Source organism: Thalassophryne amazonica, chromosome 1 (genome assembly GCF_902500255.1).
Source record: "Thalassophryne amazonica chromosome 1, fThaAma1.1, whole genome shotgun sequence".
NCBI lineage: Eukaryota > Metazoa > Chordata > Actinopteri > Batrachoidiformes > Batrachoididae > Thalassophryne > Thalassophryne amazonica.
This window is the reverse complement of record NC_047103.1, coordinates 4,471,351-4,484,605: the sequence shown is the minus strand read 5'-3', so window position 1 is coordinate 4,484,605 and position 13,255 is coordinate 4,471,351. Positions and strand designations below refer to the sequence as shown.

Here is a 13,255-nt window from a genome sequence, read left to right as displayed (position 1 = left end):
TGCTGCGTTTGATACCGTGGATCATCATATTCTACTTGATAGGCTGGAAAATTATTTTGGGATTACTGGGAGTGCCCTTGCATAGTTGATGTCACACTTGACTAGTCGTTCTCACTGTGTTTTGTACAGTAACACTACCTCTAACCTTAGTGACATGAAATTTGGGGTTCCGCGGGGGTCTGTCTTAGGCCCCCTGCTTTTCTCCCTTTATATAGCACTCCTTGGGCACAAATTACAGCGTTTTGGGATTACTTTTCACTGCTATGCAGATGATACTCAGTTATACATGCCGATAACTGCTGGTAATCTCATCCACATAAAATCCTTAGAAGATTGTCTTGCATTATTGAAAAGCTGAATGTCTAGAAATTTCCTACTTTTAAACTCTGATAAGACTGAAATGATGGTTCTTGGTCCAGCGAGACATCGCCATCACTTTGACCAGGTAACGCTTAGCCTAGGCTCGTGTGTCATACATCACACTGACAAAGTGAGGAACCTTGGGGTAATTTTTGATCCTACATTGTCCTTTGACCTCTACATTAGAGATATTACAAGGACTGCTTTCTTCCACCTGCGAAATGTAGCAAAGATTCGTCCCATCCTGTCTATGGCTGATGCTGAGCCCCTGATTCATGCGTTTGTCTCTTCTAGATTGGACTACTGTAATGTTCTATTTTCTGGCTTACCAATCAATCAATCAATCAACTTTTTTCTTATATAGCGCCAAATCACAACAAACAGTTGCCCCAAGGCGCTCCATATTGTAAGGCAAGGCCATACAATAATTATGAAAAACCCCAACGGTCAAACGACCCCCTATGAGCAAGCACTTGGCCACAGTGGGAAGGAAAAACTCCCTTTTAACAGGAAGAAACCTCCAGCAGAACCAGGATCAGGGAGGGGCAGTCTTCTGCTGAGACTGGTTGGGGCTGAGGGAAAGAACCAGGAAAAAGACATGCCGAGAAGGGGGGCAGAGATCGATCACTAATGATTAAATGCAGAGTGATGCATACGGAGCAAAAAGAGAAAGAAACAGTGCATCATGGGAACCCCCCCACAGTCTACGTCTAAAGCAACATAACCAAGGGATGGTCCAGGGTCACCCGATCCAGCCCTAACTATAAGCTTTAGCGAAAAGGAAAGTTTTAAGCCTAATCTTAAAAGTAGAGAGGGTATCTGTCTCCCTGATCTGAATTGGGAGCTGGTTCCACAGGAGAGGAGCCTGAAAGCTGAAGGCTCTGCCTCCCATTCTACTCTTACAAACCCTAGGAACCACAAGTAAGCCCGCAGTCTGAGAGCGAAGCGCTCTAATGGGGTAATATGGTACTACGAGGTCCCTAAGATAAAATGGGACCTGATTATTCAAAACCATATAAGTAAGAAGAAGAATTTTAAATTCTATTCTAGAATTAACAGGAAGCCAATGAAGAGAGGCCAACACGGGTGAGATATGCTCTCTCCTGCTAGTCCCCGTCAGTACTCTAGCTGCAGCATTCTGAACCAACTGAAGGCTTTTTAGGGAACTTTTAGGACAACCTGATAATAATGAATTACAATAGTCCAGCCTAGAGGAAATAAATGCATGAATTAGTTTTTCAGCATCACTCTGAGACAAGACCTTTCTGATTTTAGAGATATTGCGTAAATGCAAAAAGGCAGTCCTACATATTTGTTTAATATGCGCTTTGAATGACATATCCTGATCAAAAATGACTCCAAGATTTCTCACAGTATTACTAGAGATCAGGGAAATGCCATCCAGAGTAACGATCTGGTTAGACACCATGCTTCTAAGATTTGTGGGGCCAAGTACAATAACTTCAGTTTTATCTGAGTTTAAAAGCAGGAAATTAGAGGTCATCCATGTCTTTATGTCTGTAAGACAATCCTGCAGTTTAGCTAATTGGTGTGTATCCTCTGGCTTCATGGATAGATAAAGCTGGGTATCATCTGCGTAACAATGAAAATTTAAGCAATACCACCGTCCAGCATTAGGGGTCTCCAATTGGTTAAAAATGCTGCTGCCAGACTTCTGACAGGAAGCAAAACGTTTGACCACATTACACCCATTTTGGCGTCTCTTCACTGACTTCCTGTTCCAGAGATCAGATTTTAAGGTTCTGCTACTAACCCATAAAATTGTTTAGACTGGCAACTCCCGACTTAGCTGACCTAATTAAACCTTACGTACCGGCCCGGGCTCTGTGTTCTCAGGGTGCAGGACTACTGTGTGTCCCTAGGGTGAATAAGAAGTCTGTGGGTCACAGAGCTTTCTCTTATCGTGCCCCTGTTCTGTGGAATGATCTCCCTGCATCAATAAAACAGTCAGATTCTGTGGAGACTTTCAAGTCCAGACTTAAGACTCACTTATTTTCCCTTTCGTATGGCTAGCATACTGGCATAGTATAGTTCTACGCCTTTTACTCTTAATTTTATTAGTAAATGGAGTGTGCCGCGGCCTCAACTTTACCTAAATTCTGGGTCTTTTAGTGAAGCTTAGGGCTAGTGGCCGGCGATCACCTTAGCATTTCCTGTTTTACTTTTTGTTTAATGGTGATGAATTATACTGTATTTCTTGTCTTTCTGATGCCTGATTCTGTTTTTGCTCTCTGTTTAAGGTGCAGCTCCATCCAGAGATGGGTGTGGTATTTGTGCTGGAGACCCTCCTGTCCTGTGCACCAACAGCATCTCCTATATATTAATTTGGTGAATTATTCTGTAATTTGTGTCTGTATAATGGCCCAAGCAGAGGGTCACCCCTTTGAGTCTGGTCTGCTTGAGGTTTCTTCCTCAGAAGGAGTTTTTCTTTACCATTGTTGCTCTGGAGGTTAGTAAGGTTAGACTTTACTTGTGTGAAGCGCCCTGAGGCAACTCTGTTGTGATATGGCGCTATATAGATGAATATAAATTGAAATTGAAATAGAAAAACCAATAAACTTAACGCAAAGACGACGGTGAAAAGTGAGTGACAAACAAAAAGCAGCGGGGAGAAAAAACAAGAGAAGAAGGAAACATGCAGCATGTGATGAACAATTATGAGGTTTCCTCTAGATTCTCAACGAGCAACAGAAATCTATAAAACATTGAAAAATGCAGCCGTGCTCACTACTGCCACCATGTGGTGTTTGAAAACAGACAGTTGGAAAACAAAAAGGAAGAAAAAGAAGAACAGAAAAACAAAAATGTATAAAATGACAATTCAAGATAAAACTCAAGAAAGAGAAGGTGAAAAATGAGAAGAATAGAGATGAAGATACGGACAGAGGTTTGTGCAAAAGTTGTGCGACATGCAGAGTGTTTGTGTTGTTGGAGGATGGAGGGATGAATAAAGGAGGGAGGAGCATATTTACCCGTTAAGCAACACTCACTCCCTCACGTCTCGGGCTGGAAGGGGGCGGGGCCTTTTGTGTGCGTGTCTGGGACCGCCGCTCACACTGTAGGACACACACACACACCTGTGTCAGGTGGCTGAGTAAGAAATACAATGTTTACAGAAACAAAGTTAATTTCCTTGAAGGTCGTTGGAGGCAGAGCTGTTAGATGTGAGTTCATTTGTTTTTCTGAATCTTAGAAATTTTAAACTCAAAAGATGCAAATGTGGAAACCAAATGTTTTTTTAGTAACACTAGTCCCACCCACGACCACTGAGCCTTCACATCGACTTTAAGGCTGTAACTTGTTACACCAGAAACAAGAACCCCACCTGAGACTAAAGACCACGTTGGAGGAAATCATCCACCTCAACAGGACACAGAGTACCAAACCCAACACCTGCAGGGTGACGGGGTGAAACACAACCCCTTCAGTCTGGGCGGAAGTGAGCAAGAGCCTCCAAGAAAGGCGGCAACAATCAGAGGGTTACGCATGAGAGACTGTTACAACCATTTCCTGTCCGGGGTGGGTTCCCCTTAATCTGCCAAACTGCTTGTTGTTTAGAGGCTGACCAGGATTCCTCAGTAAGTAAACAAATCTGACAGGACTCAACCACAAATGGGTAACTTGCCCACAATGAGGTCACACCCCAAGTACAAGAGGCCACATTTCTTGGGGTATTGTTGATGAGTGAAGGTGAAATGGAACATCAGATGGACTGTGAGACTGGACCGGCATGAAGGATGATTCCAGATCAGTAAGTAGAACAGGATGACCACTGATCAAACGCTCAGTGGTTTGATCCCTGAATGCTCCTAATCTGCGTCTCAAAGTGTGCAAAGTAAGACAGTAAAAACACTAAACTGCACCTAGTTCCAGGCCAAAGGACCAGGCACTGAACCCTAATTTACTCCTGGTCCCACACCAAAGGACCAGACTCCAAACCACAAAATAACTCTGAGTCTCAAACCACATAAACAAACACTAAACCAGGGGTAACTTTGAAATCCAGAAGGATCTTCTGCCTTTGGATGGAGTCGGTTGAGGTGGTTCAGGTGTCTGATTAGAATTCCTTGGACACTTTCCTTTGGAACCTGTCTTTGTGGGAAGAGACTCTATGGAAATTGTTTACCCCATCTGCTCTACAATGATCTGTGTAGAGGTGGTTCCAAGTAGTTAGTAGGGGTGCTGGAAAAAAAAAAAAAAAAAAAAATTGATTCACGAACGAATCACAATTCTTATTTATTATGATTCTGAATCGATCCAAAATGTTAAAGAATCGATTTTTAAAACATTTTCTTGCTTCCTCGCTGCATGTACTGTTTGTCAGGCAACGGCTTCCGTACTACAGCGTCCCCGCGAGGGGGTGGGCCGGCGTGCTTCAAACATTCGTGAGCTGCAGCTTAGCATGGCGGATGAAGAGCTAATTCAGCCAGCACCGTCTTTGCTGAAGGCAAATGTTTGGGCGCATTTTGGATTTTCTTTGCTGCGTAAGAAGGAGCTTGACATGACTTATGCAGTGTGCAAAATCTCCAAAATGAAAGTCAAGTACTTCAGAAACACTTCAAATCTGCAAGCCCACATGCTACGCCATCACCCGGAGCTAAAAGAAGTGGAGCAGCGGTCCCTGCCGACTACTGACCAGCGCTTTGCTAAACTGCCAGCCAACTCCGAACGAGCAAAGCAGATAAGTAAATTTACATCTTTAGAATCACTTGATTAACCTTGTAAAGCTGCATTTTCTTAAACATAAACATTTTTTAAGTAATATAACTATTTCTCAGAGCTCTTTGAATCGAAAATCGATTCTGAATCGAATCGTCACCCCAAGAATCGGAATCGAATTGAATTGTGAGTTTTCACATCCCGAGTAGTTAGTCCCCTTGGTTTCAGTGTGGAAGGTTCCGGGATCAAATCCCTGTCACATTTCTCCATGTAATGTGGAGTTGCATCAGGACCTTGCATCCAGCGTAAACCTTGTGCCAAAATCAACATGGATCTGCTGTGGTGACCCCGAGTGAAAACAAGGGAGCAGCCCAAGGGTCTTGTTTTCTGATCTACAATGATCTCCCAGGAGGAGGCAGGAGATGAGAAGATGGACACCTGGCCTACCTCACGGAGCCTGTTACCACTGTGAAAAGCTGGACTCTGGTCTGGAACCAACCCTAGTCAGGACTTTAGGCACTTTAATGAGTCGTCCTGAAGTGATTCAGGAACAGAACAAAACAGAAACATTCCAGAGTAAGACCACAACCTGGAAATTGCACATTCATACAAAGTACACAGCCCAGCAGTACCACAAGCACTTCAGACAGACAGAGAGTACAGAGGTCAGTGTGCAGTCTGTGAGCACGCTGATACAATCACTGCTGCCTGATAACAGACGCACAGAGGCATCATGGGTAGAGAGGAGACACATGAAGAGAACATCAGGAAAAAAACATTCCAGCCACATCAAGATCGTGACGTCTACATGATGGATCTAGATTTAAGAACAGACTCGGGTGTGAAGAGTTCATGGTTGGACGGATGGATGAGGAGGTAAAGAGAGGGGGATGAGACAAAGATTAAGAGATTAGTGGATTGGTAAGACTAACTAGGACCCAACCGAGGTGGGAGAAGGGGATGAAAGAAAGATGAGAGAGAAAACTCCAAACAGCAGACTGTGACTCTGCAGACTCGATTTAACATTCAATTATCCTTCACCTTCAGAATCTGATCGAATTCATATGAACCAATCAGAGCCTCAAACAGCCAGGAAGGGAGGCTCGATGTCATGTTCTTTACACAGCCAGCAGGGGACAGCAAATATCCACATTCAAATTTAAAAAGTACAGAAATAAGAAGAATTTGTGAACATGGATTCACAGAATTTATGATTTTTCTCTATCACAGGAATAAATATATTACAACATTAAGTTTTTCCTTTATGTATCTATGAAAGGTTGTGTGATGTTAATTCAGTCAGCTAATCACCGACGCTGTTAGATCGGCGTGCAGACATCATTTTGTTGGAGAACAGATGCTAAGATTTATGGGTTTGGTTTCAAATGCCAAACCAAAGAATTGTATATAAATAAGTTTGAGGGCGGAGTTATTATATAAGGCGCCATCACCAGAGTGCGATCCTTTAGCAAATCAGACTGCACAGCACAGACTGACAGGGAGCTGAGGTTGGTGTATTTCTCTGCGTTTACCTCTTAAACATGTACTACTCACACGCTTTTGTATGCATTTGACAACGTGCATCACTTCCTGTTTGCAGCTCTACTACTGAACTACAGTGTGCCCTCCTCCACAGGAAGAAGACACAACAGATGTCTTACTGATTGTGACCATCAGAGGGCGCTGTGGGAACAGTGCAGATGTTGCGTGACAGAGGCTTCAAGAAGAAGGCTGGAGTCTTTTTTGGTTTAAATCGTTTAGTACTTTGTGATGGAGAGCAGCGTTATCAGCAGCCAAACTTGTTTTTCTTGTCAGAAGTAGCCCTGCTTGTGCAAAACTCTGTCACAAGGTGATGGAGGAGAACTCAACCAGTCAGGACCGGATGGTCAGATTAAGAGCATGATGGTGCGCTAACCACTTCCCAATCAACAAACAAACTTGGATCCAATTGCTGTATTTAGTGGGTGGAGTTCAGAAGGGGGCTGGACAATCAGGAGTACTCTGGAATGTGCCACTGCCCACGTGCAGCTCCACAGCAGTGCACACGCCGCTGCCCGCGTGTAGCTCTACTGTAGAGTATAATTTTGATGGATGCCAATCTACACGGAAAGACATCCACAAAACGGAACGATTTCAGCTGATGACTTTTTGCTGGCATGACACTTGCGGTGATGTTTGCGACATTTCTGGAATGCAGCCTCAACATCTTAAGCTAGTTTGTGCTCGACATGATTAGTGAGCGCCAGGTCACATGACATTAATGCAGGATAATGGAGACATGAGACTGTAGGTGGCACTCAATCATTCAACATATAAAATTTTATGTTTTGGAAGTTGCTTATCTCTGAATCCTCAGATTTATCTTTAAAAAAAAAAAAGAAGGAATAAATAAAAATATGCAAACAAACTATCCCAAAAGTTTCACGTTTTTTGTCGCTGCTGTAGAAATGTTGCAGATTTTAATGTCTTAAAGTGATCAAATTGTTGCATAGATAACAATCTGACTTCGTGGTACTACAAGAGACTACAAGACGTAGTTCTTGTGCAGGTCATTACTGTAAATGCTACATTATGGAAAAAATTTTAAATGAGCATATGGGAGATCTTTTGTTTCGTTTTCAATGAGACTTAACGAAGAACCAACCGGGCAGCGGAGGTGAAACATTAAGCAGCACTGCTGCTTCACTAACCAGTTACAGTGTAACCGGCAACCAGTGGTAACCAGTAACTGGTTACCAGTTACACTGTAACTGAGTTTACTGGGATTGAAGCAAGCGCACGGATGAAAAGATGCTTGACGCTGAAGCACAGAGTGACGGTAAAAATAACCCGCCGAGCAGGAGTTTAAGAATGCTGCTCTGCTTCTGGTTGACAGGCACCAACAAGTGCAGGAGGCCCAGAGGAGGAGGCGAGGAGACAGGGAGAGCCGGAGAAACTCAAGACAGCATGGGAAACCTGATTTAGAGGAGAGGCAAAAAGATTCAGGTGAGAAGCAGAGTCAGGAGGAGGCACAGAGAGAAAAGGAGAGAGGAGACAAAAGGAGGAGGAGGAGAAGGTTAGGAATGAGTGATAGGACAAAAGGAGATGATTTACCGAGGAGGAAAGTCAACAAAAAGAAGAGAGGAGACAGAGAAGAAGAGGAGTGTGAAAGGCCTCAAAAGAGTAGACAGAAGGAAGGACCAGAGAGGAGAGAAAAGGAGGAGAATCAGCTGGAAAGACTTAAGGAGACGGTGGAGATGACAAGGAAGGAAAACTAAATGTCTCTGGGAGATGATAGGAGGAGACAGAGGAGGCTCTGAGAAGGGAGGAAAGGAGAGAAAGAAGCTGAAGAAGAGGAAAAACCCAAACAAGAGGAGAGAAAAGGAGAAAGTTGCTGAGGAGAGAAGAGCAGGAAGGAGGAGAAAATATTCTCCCTCTTTCTGGGAGAAAAATTTCCATTAACTAGGAGAGAACTGAGTGCACACTTCAGCCACACAGACACCGACCTGATCAGGATCAGGATCAGGGTGATGCCAGACTGCCCGCTCGCCATCCCGTTTTCATCCAACCCACCACACGTAGCTTGTTTCGGACCGACACCGCACGTGAACGAGCGAACAGACCCTCAGTCACAGCAGCCGAGGGTCACGACTTCTCAGGCCGACAGACGGCGTGAAGCACCGATTTGTTTTGTGGCTACGACAAAAGATACAGATGTCACTCTGTCACCGCTGGATGGAAGCATGAACACACACACACACACACACGCACACACGTTTTGAGTGGCACTCGCCCACTCTGACCGTGGTGACGTTCGATGTGTTGTCGCCACGTCTCATTCTTCTGCACAGTGTGACATCATCAATAACACAAATAAACAACAATGAAAGATGTTTGTTTTGGTTTGTTTGTTTTTGGCATGAAGTGTTTCAGCCCCAAATCAGAAAGACAAACATCAGCATCACATGACCTACGTATAACAAAGAGACCATTTAAGTCCAAACATTTTAACTTTATGACAACGAGCAGCAGACGGGTTTCACATCCCATCACAGCATGGACAGACAGACAGACAGAAACAGAGAGAGAGAGAGAGAGAGACAGAAATGGACAGACAGACAGGCAGAAACAGACAGACAGAGACGGGGTGATGTGGGTGTGGAGGACTGACAGAGGCGGAGCTGCAGAGGAAAAAAGGTTTGAGGTGACAGAGAATCTGGTCTGACCAGACGAGCCACTTCATTGTTGATTCACCAACCACTCAGTAAACTCTTCCCTGATTGGCCGCCTGCCTGCCACTGTCTCTGAGGTCACAGCTGATTGGTTGCTGATGCTCTGGCACTGACAAACTGCCCTGTCATCCGCCTCAAGGACATTAACACCCTCAGCGCTACTCTCGCCTCACTCACTCTCACTGTTCTTGTTCTCTGCGAGCATCCTTATCGGCACGCCGCTCTGACGTGTCACTACACGCCGCCGCCAGCTGATTGGTCAACATCCACCCAACCAACCGCTGTGCGGTGACGAGTCTGTTCTTGTGAGAGTGAAACCTCGAGGAAACCTCACACATCATCATTGAAACTGCCACAAACAACAAAACTGAAAAAAAAAAAACCAAAGGTCACCTGAGTGGGGAAACAAAGTGATATCACACACAAACATCACTCCAGCAAAGTGACATCATAAAGAGGCAAGTACAAGCTTCAAAGCCGCCATGCACCATACTGCCAGAGGGGGAGAGAAAGAGTGGACAAAATCCAAAACGGTGGCCCTGACATTAACTAGTCAGGTGACCAAAGCTGCTTTGCTAACATCCGTAGAGTTGGCGGCCATATTGTGAGGGAGGAGTCTCTTTGGCAAACACAAAAAAATAAGTCATATTTCATGAAGTACATTAATAAGCTTTATGATGAAATTTCATTTAAATTGGTCTTTGAAGAGTTTGAATTATATAAATATAATTTTTTTCACATTTAAATGTACTTTTTTCTCTCATTCTAAGTGAACTGTTGATTATTCAGACAAAAATTTTAAAAAAATGAAACAAAATCTCTAATGTACATAATTCACCTTTATACAAGGAATAATTTCACAGAGTGAACAGCAGATGGTGAGCGCTAACCTCACTGAGATAGCTACCCTCGCTAGTTAGCATGTAGCTGTATTTGGGGGCGGAGCTACATATGGTGAGACTGACCTCACTGAGATAGCTACCCTCGCTAGTTAGCATGTAGCTGTATTTGGGGGGCAGAGCTACAGCCATCTATGGCCTCTGTACTGTAACTATACAGCACCAAAATGTCTCCAGCCCAAAATATTCGGGATTTAACTTCATCCCACATGCAGCTGGCGGGAGTTAAGAAGGCGCCGACCTTGACCTTCTGTTTCTAGATCAAATCAGGGAGGATTCAAATTAAGAAAGGTGGAAGACTGAACGCACCCCCCCCCAAATATACACACACACACACACACACACACACACACACACACACACACATATATCAAAAACTGAAGCAGAATTAAAGTGATGGGCACAACTAGTTAAGGCTGGGGACCAGAAATCCTGATTTTCCTCAGTAACAAACTGAGAACACATTAAAGTCCAAAAAAATGTTTATGACCTGAACTGAACAGCTCTGCTGTAAAAAATAAACACGACATTCAAAATTAAAAAAATAAAAACGCATAAATAAAACTGAATGTTTTATTTATGCGTTTTTATTTTTTGCAATTTTTTTTATTTTATGCAATTCCTCGTTCATGGGAAATAATTGCAATCCCCAATCCCCATCACGAGTGGGGTTCATCGGGTTACCCGCGCCTCTTGGCGCTGATCAGTGTGGCGCGCGTGCAGCCCCGGATATTTAAGGGCATCGCAGACCTGTCACTGCTCAATCTTGTGTGGCTGAATGCTACTTGTCCCTCTAAGGAGTGGACGCCGACTGCACGTGGCCGCGTAACTAGTTAGCATGCTGAAGTCTCGTTCGTTATCAGAATTAACCAGACAAATCGCTCCAGAGTCCTGATTCCTCTGCATCAGCATCCATCAGAAAGAAAGCGGTGATAGAGAAGTGAGGTGCGTTTCCATGACGACAGAGGGTCTGCCCGCCATGACGCAGCAGTATTACTTCCTGTATTTGAATTCCTCATAGCATGGTAGAAATGAGGGGAAAAAGAAAAGGAAAAGTGAAAGGCATTCAAAAATTAAAATCATCTGACTTTCTGTCAGGAACATGTGTGTGAGTCCAGAGTCAAAGTCTGCTCTGCCCTCTTTCTTCTGTAATTACAGCCTCAGTGGAGGTGGGGGGGGGGTCATGTCAGCGTGCTGAGCAGCTGTCTCACGCACATTAACAGGTGTCGGCGACAGCCAACAACCTCGTCGATCTCCTCTGTGAGGCCTCTATTCATCCACAGCGAGCTAACAGATGCTAACCTGGCTGTGCTACACGCACACGCCGTGTCATCCTGCCACTTGTGTTTCCACTCATTCTCCCTCTTTTCCCATCACACTAAAGCTTCATTCACTGACGAGTCAAACAGATGCTAACCTGGCACCTCCACAACAAACTGCTCTCAGTCTGCACACCCAACAGTTGTGTCGTTTTTCCACCCATCCGATGTCAACAGATGCTAACTCGGCTAACACGGCGCTCGTCATCCCTGAACCAACAACAAACTCCAGAAAAACGGAAACACGCTCTTTATTTGCACCAATTAAGGGAAAAAATGTGCAGCAACAAGTACTAACTGTAATAAATAAGTAAACTCTCTCATCGTTACCTGATAAATACTTTTATTCATGTAACTACAATATCTAGTAACAAATGAAGTCAAACAGCATCAAGCTAGCATGCATATGGACATCTAGTTTTAGTTCTCATTTTACTTTCCCACTGTTTGGTACATTTCCTTCTACACTTGCTGTCTGTCTTAGTAGCATCATGTTTCTCCGTGGTTGTGTAGGCGGGCACCAGTGGGCGGAGCATACCGTTGAGCACATAACATGCCCCATACTCCAGATAGGAGGTAAACTACATGTGAACTCGACCACAGGTGACCAGAAATTTTCATACTCAAACGGCTAGGTGGCAGACATGTCTATGGATTATTACATGAGAAATAAAAAGTTTTTTTAATTAATGTGGCACCTCAAAGTTCATGATAAATTAATCAATTCATCCTCATTACGTAGCCTTTTAATGTGGTGCGGAACAATATGATCACATTTATTCTTTTTGAGTTGCTGTTTACACAACCTGCCTGTGGCGCTCAAACTCAGTCGGCTTTCTGGGTTTCTTCCTCTTGAACTCTGGAATGTTTTTGTTCCAGCCTCAACCTCTTCATTTTAATTACTATGAATTAAAATAATTATCTGAAGAAAGTGCATTGTTGCTAACATTATGCGCTACTCAGCATATTGCTACAAAAGTCTTATTTTTGATCTAATAAAACATGAGACAACATACATTCAAAGTTTCGTCATTTAAATTGGTTACATGTTGATGAGCTTTTGTCACCTAGCAGCATTTTTTTTAACCTGTTTTACTTTGTGTCAAACACATGCAGCTCAAAAATGATGTAAGTTTGAGCTCTGACTTCCAACTTCTGCTGTACAAACACACAATCAATCATCAATCAATCAATTTTTTTTTATATAGCGCCAAATCACAACAAACAAGGCGCTTTATATTGTAAGGCAAGGCCATACAATAATTATGTAAAACCCCAACGGTCAAAACAACCCCCTGTGAGCAAGCACTTGGCTACAGTGGGAAGGAAAAACTCCCTTTTAACAGGAAGAAACCTCCAGCAGAACCAGGCTCAGGGAGGGGCAGTCTTCTGCTGGAGGTTGGGGCTGAGGGAGAGAACCAGGAAAAAGACATGCTGTGGAGGGGAGCAGAGATCGATCACTAATGGTTAAATGCAGAGTGGTGCATACAAGGCAAAAGAGAAAGAAACAGTGCATCATGGGAACCCCCCAGCAGTCTACGTCTATAGCAGCATAACTAAGGGATGGTTCAGGGTCACCTGATCCAGCCCTAACTATAAGCTTTAGCAAAAAGGAAAGTTTTAAGCCTAATCTTAAAAGTAGAGAGGGTGTCTGTCTCCCTGATCTGAATTGGGAGCTGGTTCCACAGGAGAGGAGCCTGAAAGCTGAAGGCTCTGCCTCCCATTCTACTCTTACAAACCCTAGGAACTACAAGTAAGCCTGCAGTCTGAGAGCGAAGCGCTCTAT

At 43.8% G+C, this 13,255-nt stretch overlaps 1 protein-coding gene across 3 annotated transcripts in view; it reads right to left on the bottom strand.

Moving 5' to 3' along the window:
• The window catches only part of rreb1a (ras responsive element binding protein 1a), a 96,914-nt gene that overhangs the window by 45,015 nt on the left and 38,644 nt on the right, over positions 1-13,255 (bottom strand). For all 3 annotated transcript variants that reach the window (XM_034185431.1, XM_034185571.1, XM_034185503.1), the window contains exon 2: positions 3,354-3,437. The gene's annotated coding sequence lies outside the window, so the exon portion shown is untranslated. The remainder of the gene's footprint in view (positions 1-3,353; positions 3,438-13,255) is intronic.